The sequence below is a fragment of the Elephas maximus genome, chromosome 16, assembly GCF_024166365.1.
Source record: "Elephas maximus indicus isolate mEleMax1 chromosome 16, mEleMax1 primary haplotype, whole genome shotgun sequence".
NCBI lineage: Eukaryota > Metazoa > Chordata > Mammalia > Proboscidea > Elephantidae > Elephas > Elephas maximus.
In genome coordinates, this window is record NC_064834.1 from 5410840 (window position 1) to 5420391 (window position 9552).

A 9552-nucleotide genomic window follows, 5' to 3' on the forward strand; every position below is an offset into this window, starting at 1 on the left:
TTGCCCTAAAGGAGCACAGTCTCCTGGGGAACACCTGACAAGAAACCTGAAAATTCTAATACAAGCTTGGAATTTGCTAACTGCAGAGGGGCCTGGAAGAGGCCTGCCCTCTGTGGTCTTCTTCTCCGGGCCTACTCTTCCAGGAGGCCTCCTAAATGTGGGCACATCACAGAGTTCTAACCTCAGTCTTCTTCTCTTACCACCTTGGCACACTGTTCTTTGGAAAGAGACATATATACTTGAGTGGAAGGAGGCAAATTATGCATAAACTAGGATTGGGAAAACTAGGACGATGGGTATCTACACTTGGGTGGTCTCTACTACCCTTTATTTGCTGAGATTTCCCACCTCTCTAGCCCAGAGCACACTCCTGAGCCCCAAACATGTAACTAAATGCCTACTAGACCTACAAGTCTCCTAAATGGCCAAAGGCACCTGAATGAAGCTCAATGTCTTAGTTACCTATTGTTGCTGTAACAGAAATACCACAAGCAGGCAGCTTTAAAGAACATAAATTTATTTTCTCACAGTTCAGTAGGCTGGAAGTCCAAATTCAGTGCACTAGCTCTAAGGGAAGGTTCTCTTTCTGTTGGCTTCTGGGGAAGAAACTTGTCTCATTCCTTGTTTCCTTGGTGATCTTCACGTGACATCTTTCCTCTCCCTCGTTTGTGCTCTGTGTCTGTGCTGCTCCTTATAATCAGAAGTGATTAGGTTTAGGACACATCCTATACTGATACAGCCTCCTGAACATAACAAAGAAAACCCTATGTCCAAACCAGATTATATCCACAGGCTTAGGCATTACGATTTCAACACGTACTCTAGGGGGACACGGTTTAACCCATAAAGCTCAACACACCTCAAACTGAGCTCCTCTCTCTCCCCAACCAGGGCGCCTTCCTGTGGATGGTCCCACCCCATTGGCAATTCATAAGTGGCTTAGGTCAGGAGCACTCTGTTTGGAATCAGATGCTTTGGGGTTAGCGCCATAAGCCTGACTATTCTGTGACCCTGTGCCTATGGTTCTGATAGGGAATTTCCAGGGCTTAGAAATTGAGTCCCAGGGAGACCTTTCCAAGTAGATTTCCAGCCACGTATGAGCACATGTGGCTGAGCCTTGGTCTTAAATGCATGGGGATTAGCATTGCCTCCTGCTCTTTGACTTGAACCCTTGCCCAACACACTTAGAATGTCACAGCAAAGGCCTCGGAATAAGGGAGAGGAGCTGTTCTCCAAAATCCTGGATGGAGGACTCAGCCCCACATGAAAAAGTCTGGCCTGTAAATGTTTTATGTAACATCTCCGCTTTTTCTCTGTCTGAACCTTCCCCCAAACCACCACTTTCCCCACCTGTTTCAACAGTGTTTCCTTCTTGAGCCAAGAATGAGGGTCAGTAGCCAGTGTCCTCTGCGTATCCTCAACTCCCAGGGCAGGCTCCATGTGGCAGGATGGCTGACCTTCATCTCCTTCTTCTGTTTTTCGTCTGTGATTACGTTACTCATCCCAGGGGTCTGTGCTTGCGTGGTATATGTCAGCCAGGGTTTCACAAGGCCTTTGAGCAATGGTTGCCATTGTATCTCTCCCCTAAGAGTAAGGTGGGAGTCCCTGCATGGGGCAGACAGCTAAACACATGGCTACTAACCAAAAGGTTGCTCGTTCAAACCCACCCTGGAAGAAAGGCCTGGCAATCTGTTTCTGAAAGGTCACCGCCATGAAAACCCTATGAATCAGTTCTACTCTGACACACATGGGGTCACCATGAGTTGGAATCAACTCAACAGCAATGGGTTTTTGGGTTGATTTTCTCAGAGCAAGGTGGGTACACTGAGGGCGGGGCTGAAACGGCAGCTCCCTCCTCTCTCACGCAGGTGTGAAAAAAAGGTGGATTGTTAGTCATTTCCTCACACTGTACACTGTAAACTCTTCGGAGGACCTCACCCATGCCAGGGTGGCTGGGCGGGCTGTAAGGTGACACTTCCTGGCTTTAATGTACCTCTGAAGAAACTGAAGGTGCAGGACGGGGTGGGTGGTGGCTGGTGAAAGCAACATGCTGTTTTGCAGCTGCCTCTTTCCCTCCTAAAGGCAAGTGTCGGAGCCAGTGTTTGGGTGGCAAATGCCTGTTAGCTGCAGCTGTGTCTGTGTTGAGGCTTTCTGAGCCCAAACGCCCCCACTCGACCCACCAGAATATTTAGCTAAGTCTCAAGCCCAATTACATGTCTTATCTCCTGCTTAACATCCCAGTGTCACCTTGTCCTTGATAATTTCCGAGCTCACAATCAGGCACCCACAGCCTTCATCATTAGGGTCCTGCCTGTCCAGATGGATCACCTACATTGGTATTTTACTAAACCACAGCATTACTTCTGTGTTTCTGTACACACCAGGCCTCTTGAAGGAATGATCTTGCCCTTTTGCTTCAAGGCTAAATCTTACCGAGCTCCAAGTAGGGGCACCAACTGCCCAGGTTTACCTGACACTGCCTCCTCTGCAGGCCTCCAGCTGTGTTGGGTGTCTCTAATGTGGCCCTGCCCACCAGTCCTCCCTCATCTTTCCTCTCATTGGTCTCCTGAGTATCTCTGCCTACTCAGAAGAAACTCCTTGAGGGTAGGAGTCACTTCTAACTCATCTTTGTACCCAAATATCTAGCATGTATTGTTGTTCATTACCGTTGCATTGGCTCCAACTCATGGCAACCCCATGTACAACAGAATGAAATGTTGCCTGGCTCTGCACCATCTTCATGATCATTGGTATGCTCAAGTTCATTGTTGCAGCCATTATGAATTTTCAGTGGATCCTAGGGCCCTCATCTTCCAGCATGACATTGGACAATATTCCTTTGTGATCCGTAGAGTTTTCACTGGCTAATTTTCAGTAGTAGATTGCCAGGCTTCTCTTCCTAATCTATCTTAGTCTTGAAGCTCCGTTGAAACCTGTCACTTATTGGTGACCTTGCTGATATTTGAAATACCGGTGGCATAGCTTTCAGCATTATAACAACATGCATGTCACCACAGTATGACAAACTGATAGATAGGTGGTGGCTAGCAGATACTAGGTGCTCAATATACAAAGGAATTAATAAATGTTCCCCAAGTATGTCCCTGAGCTCCCTCCTCTTTTCATGTTCTTCCCTCTTCCTGGAATGCCTCTTCCCTTTCCCCTTTAGCTTCCAGCATCTTTGTTGCTGTTGTTTTTATGTCAGACCCATGATAAAGGCCCAGACTGAATGCAGAACACTATTCCAGATTCTCCCACCAGAGCCAAGTGGGACTGTTTCTCCTGCATTTGTTGCCAGAGAGCACTCCCCACCCTACTGTACTCTGCCTTGGTTGGTGTCTTAGTCATCTAGTACTGCTATAACAGAAATACCACAAGTGCATGGCTTTAACAAAGAGAGATTTATTGTCTCACAGTCTGGTAGGTTAAAGTCCAAATTCAGGGTGTCAGCTCCAGGGGAAGGCTTTCTCTCTCTGTTGTCCTCATCAATCTTCCCCTGGACTAGGAGCTTCTTTCCACAGGAACGCAAGGTCCAAATGACGCGCTCTGCTCCTTGCACTGCTTTCTTAATGGTATGAGGTCCCCCTGTCTCACTGCTCACTTCTTTCTTTTATATCTCAAGAGACTGCCTCAAGACGCAATCCAATCCTGTAAATTGAGTCCTGCCTCGCTAACACAACTGCCGCCCATCCTCCCTCATTAACATCACAGAGACAGGATTTACAACATACAGGGAAATCACACAATACCCAGGAATCATGGCCCAGCCCAATTGTTACACACATTTTGGGGGGGACATAAGGCAATCCATGACAGTTGGGTTCTGTGGGAGTAGATTTAGCTGTGTCTTATCCTCTCAAGAGAATTGAGAGCAGGAAACTCACCCAATTCATCGCTAAAATAATGGTGTTCAGTTGTATAGAATAACGGCAGGTCTCAAACCTCTTCTTCATCTATAACTGCTTTCAGTCCTCCCAGCAACCTGAAGAGGCAATCAAGGCAGAGGAGGAAATGGAGGTTCAGAGAAGTTTGAGGGCCTAGGCAGGTCACACAGCGGGTAGGGTGAGCTAGGTGTTTCCTCTGTGGCTTCCAGCTCTGCACAAGTGCCGGATGCACCCCTAAACCACAGAGCCTGGTAACATCTCATTCCTCGCATGCAGTGGAGCCCTTAATCTGGGCCCTACCTACTCCACCTGCATTAAATTCTGCCTTCCCCCAGATGGGGCTCCCTGAGGGTGTGGCTGGTGGTCTCCCGCTCACCTGTGATGGCACGGGGCAGAGTGCCCACAATAAATGCCTCCAGCGTTTCCCAAGAAGTTTAATCACCGGCTTCATGCCCATCTGTGGTATGAACAGGGCTTCAAACTGATTCTTCCCAATTAAGTCATGGCCAAGGAAGTGAAACCGGAACAGCCCCCAAATTTTTAATATTTGTGTGAACCGGAACAATAAACAAAACAGGAAAAGTTATAGGTTGAAGCCCTGCTAGAAACCTGACCTCCCTCTTAGAAAACAAGGGCAGCATACATGCTGCAGAGCAACCAAATCTCTTGCCCATCAAATTTTGAGCAGAGTTGCAAACAGTGGTGCTTTGCTGAAAGATGTGTGGTTTCACTTTGAATGTGTGATGCTCTCCACAGTCCTGCCAGTAATCCAATCTCAAACACCAGGCTCCTGAAAGGCCTTACTATGGCTCTTCCAAGTCTCCTATTCCAGGGCTTCAACCTGTAATTTTTTCTATTCTGGTTATTGCTCCAGGTGACCCAAATTGTAAAAATCCAGGTCTGTTCTGGTTTTACTTCATCGGCCATGACTGAATCGGTTCAAACCTGTTCAAAGCCCTGGAGATGAAGTGGCCATACTTGTTTTATTAATATACAAATTGAAGGCTCTCAGACTTTAACTGAAGACCTTCATGGACTAGTCTAAGTTTTCTGCATCACTATAATAATTACAGTGAACATTTATTCACTGAGCCAGGCCCTATGTCAAGGCATCTACACCCATTCGTTTAAACATACTACGGTGAGGCTGGTTCTCTGGTAATATTGTGGATGAGGAAGCTAAAGCACCAGGAGATCAGATTTCCTCTTCACATACACAGATCAGGAGGCAGAAGAGCCTTCCCATGTGAGCTCTCAAGCCCACCCACAACCACCACGATACCTATTAAAGTTTATGGTACACTCTAGATCAGAGCTAAAAGAAAACCTCTAAGTGTTTAGGATTACATTTGCCTGCTGGATTGAGCCCCCCAAGCTTGCTCAGGGCCTGGTAGTGTGGGAGGTAATGTACATGCAGGTGATATGTGTACCAGGCCAGGCACCATCTTACCTCCACCTGCATCCCGCCTCTGGGCCCTGACCCAACTGTGTCCTCCCCTCTTCCAGCAGCCCTGCTCCACAATGATGCTGGCCCTCTCTGTGGCCTGTTTCCTCTGCTTCCCTGCAGCTGTGGTTAGGGCCATAGGATTTAGCAGGGAATTAGTCTCTAATTGTATCCTGTGAGTCAGGGACATCACCTAGCGCATAATAACTGCAACTAACCCCTGCACAGACCTTTCAAATCACAGAGCAATTCCTTCTACCCACGAAAGCACAATTGATCCTTCCTATCGCATAATCAGTAAAGTGGGGTGGTTACAATTATTTTCATTTTCCAGGTAATCCAAGAGGCTCCACTCCCTCTGCCTTACCACATGGCTTCCACCAAGTGTGTCAGAACCTTGAGTGCAAGGGCCTGTCCGTAAACCCACCTGGGCCCTGCAAAGTGATAAGTGCACTAAACCCCCCAAAAGCTGTTGTATTTGAGTCAATTCCCACTCATGATGATGCCATGTGTTACGGAGTAGAACTGCTCCATAGAGTTTTCTTGGCTATAATCTTTACAGAAGCAGGCTTTTCATTTGCAGAGTGGCTAGGTGGGTTTGAACCACCAACCTTTAGGTTAGTAGTCAAGTGCAGACAATTTGTGCCAGCCAGGGACTTTGTTGGTCACACAATTAGTGCAAAATGTGGGCTGGGATGTCAGAGACCACCCATAGCTGGGAGGGCCCAGAGCCTCTCAGCCCAGGACCGCTCTGGAACCGCTTTTTTTCTAAGGCTGGTCTCTTTCTGTTCCCATTTTCAATTCTTCCTAAAAGGAAGAGGCTACAGCCCTCTGAGCCTGAGGTGCGTGTGTGGCCTGGGAGAGCACTCCTGCGTGCACCCTGGCAGGGGCACTGCCCCTCGGCCACCTTCCACATATCTGGGAGGAGAGGGCCAGCCACCTTTGGGTCTCGAGACCACTCAGAGTTCATTTGTGTGTTTTGCCAAGTTTGAGCAGGGCGTGGGCAGCAAGGGGCATGGCCCATCCTGTGAGGCCATCCACCCCCATGGACGCACCAGCCAGGCACGGGGCAGAGCCTGGACACCTGACATCACATCTCAGCGTGGGGCAGGGCCTGCAGAACCTAAGCCCCTCAGCTGATTCTACTTGAGATTTCGGAGAGAACACAGATACTGTCCCCACAATATGGGCTATTCCAAGAGGGACAGAACACAGTCCCTGCAAAGGAATACATAAAGAGACAGAGAAGAAGACAGAACAAAGCTCAAAAAGGAGGCAGCCCCTGTCAGTGGGCACATGGAAGTGATTGGAACCTGAGAAATCCCCTTAAGCCCCAGGGGAAATCAAGCAGGTGGCAGCACTCGGACCCTAACGGGGTTTGAAAGCAATTATCCTCCAATCTATTACTCAGAACATCGGCGTTTATAACCGAGCAAGTTAGAAAAAAACAAATCTGGGCTCTGACACATTACCCTGTCTGCTCTTTGACCTTCTTGGCTGTGCTGATACCCAATATCTGAACTATAAATTGTAGACGTAACAGCATCTGGATCAAACAGTTGGATCTCAGAGAGAGGAGTTTGTTATGAATTGAATTGTGACTCCCAAATTAGGTGGTATAAATCCTAAACCCCTAGACCTGTGAATGTAATACCATTTGTGAATAAGACCTTCTTTCTTATGATAATAAGATCAGAACAGGAAGTGTTTAAGCTCACCATTGAGACGTAAAAAAGCAGGTTGGGTACATAGAAGTAAGCACAAATGGAGGGGAAGATACACACCACATGAAGATCGCCAAGGAACGGAGGAACAGAAACCGAAAAGAGACAAGGACCTTCCCCCACAGGCTACAGGGAGAAAGCCTCATAAAGCTGGTGCCCAGAATTTGGACTTCTAGGCTGAAAGAAAATAAATTTCTGTTTGTTAAAGCCACCCACTTGTAGCAAGTCTGTTATAGCAACGCTAAGAAACTGAGACAGACTTCACACTAAAAGAAAAGATTCAAATCTCATTTCAGCTTTTAGCTAGAAAAAACTTACAACTGTGACTCACCCCCCCCCCCAAAAATGTCTCATTCTAGCCACTTACAAAGGGTGAAAGGAGCAGAGGAGACTCTGAGGGTTAAGTGAATGGCTCACCATCACCCTTGTACACAGGGACAGGGCTGGGTGTGGAACCCACAAAGCAGGACATGGCCTGTGGAGAAAAGGCACCTCACTTCAAAAAGCTTCTTGGCCTTGATGATCTAAGCTCAGTCTCTGCGGGACAACTTGAAGCACGTCTTTCTCTCTGACTTGGGCCTTGGGATTCTGCTGCATAGTGCAGGGCAGAGAGAAATGTACTGTTCTTTTCAAAGGACATCAAGTTGTTTAGTTTTTCCTTTCCCACCTCTTTCTCTTTCTCACTTTATTTTTTTACGTAGAACAGATAGATAGTAAGTACTCAACCAATGACTTATTTTATTTCCCTTTTAAATAACACATTTTGTGTTTTCTATAAAATCAGTACAAGTTTGACTGTAGGAAATCTTGAAATATAGAAAAATGTAGCTATGAAAATAAAATTTCTAACACATGGACAAAAACATTTTAACCTTTAAGTATATCTTTTATCATCTTTTAATCTTTTATATATACAAACACTCATACATATACTTAACAAAATTGGAATCATTCTTTCTTTATATGTCTCTATTAATATATATTTATATGTAATTACTTTTTAACTTATTATTTCATCGCTGAACATAAACCACAGTGCTTATGTGCACTGCTCTCCAGCTTACCTGAAGGAAGAATGGTGTGAGAGGCGTTTCTGTGATTCGCTAACTGCCTTGAGGATGGAGAGCACTTTCAGAATGCCAAGTTCTGTGATTGTTTAGCTCCCAATGCCTGTGTGTAATTTAAAAATATCATAAAATAAATAAAAGGAGGTAGAAGAAGACATGGAGTATGGAAAAGGAAGAGTCAAAGTGCACATGTCAGAGTCTAGGTTAAGGACAGTTTTAGGCTGGGTTCTCTAGAGAAGCAAAACCAGTAAAATGTATAAATATATATAGAGATTTATATTAAGGGAATGGATCACGTGCTTGTAGAGGCAGAAACATCCTAAATTCATGGGTCAGGATAGAGGCTTCTCCTGATTCACGTGCCACAGGGGCTGATGAACCCAAGATCTGCAGGTCAAACAGCAGGGTTCTTGCTCACAGGCTGCGAAGATCGATGAATCCTACGATCAGCAGGCAAGATAGCAGTAAGCCACTAGCTCAAATCCCAAGAACCAGAGGTCAGATGAACAGGAGCCAGCTGCAAGATCCAGATCGAGCAAAAGCCTGAGAGCCTTGACAGAAAGTCCACTTGTATTTGATGCAGGCCACACCCCCAAGGAAACTCCCTTTCAACTGATTGGCCACTCACAGCAGATCCCATCATGGAGGTGACCACATTATATCAAATCTCATTATAGACATGATCACATCATCATACGACTGCCAAACTACATCATAACTGCCAAATGACTGATAATCATGGCCAAATAAAGTGACACAGAACCTTAACAATCACAATCCTCCCCTTGTCAATGTGGTACCTGTATACATCTCCTTAAACCATGCATAATCTCTGAATAAAGACAATTATAAAGTCATACTTGCTCCTAACATGATATGACTTACATGCATACAACCCAAATATGCACTAGCAATGTTTACACCTTATATTTTATAAGTGAAGAAAATGAAAACATTTGATGGACACATAAAAGGCAGAAATACTCATAACAATTACACTCCTTGATTCTACAACTGGTCACATGGTTGTAACTGGTGTTTAGAACTACCATCTTCCAGTACCCGTTTCATATTCCCTTTGCCCTAAGCAAGCACCTCAACTGGTAGTGGCTCTTTTCCTGGTGGGGCGACCCAAAACTTCATTCCAGAAGCATCTGAGCCATTAGTAGTAATGTCGGAATTGAATTGCTGTAGTTTTCCATTGACTTTCATCAAAGGACATGGTAGTACTAAGAGATGTCCTAAGGGATCTCCTGCATTCCTGACATACTCTTCTTTACCTCCATTATGTAATATCAATCCTATTTCCTTTTAGTAATCAGGATCAATCACACCAGCCAAAACAGTAATTCCTTTTTTTGCCTGTTGATTCAGAGTCATAAGGAGCCCAAAGTGGCCAGATGGCATTCTTAACTTCGAGTTCAACAGAATCA

The 9552-nt window shown here is 45.7% G+C and overlaps 1 long non-coding RNA gene across 1 annotated transcript; it reads right to left on the minus strand.

The window, feature by feature from the left end:
• Positions 1-551: 551 nt before the first annotated feature.
• LOC126059755 (uncharacterized) lies at positions 552-3983 on the minus strand. Its single transcript, XR_007513490.1, has 3 exons — positions 3885-3983; positions 1351-1511; positions 552-690 (listed from the first exon to the last, which is right to left on the minus strand). It is a non-coding gene; the product is annotated as an uncharacterized LOC126059755 (long non-coding RNA).
• Between the last annotated feature and the right edge of the window lie 5569 nt (positions 3984-9552).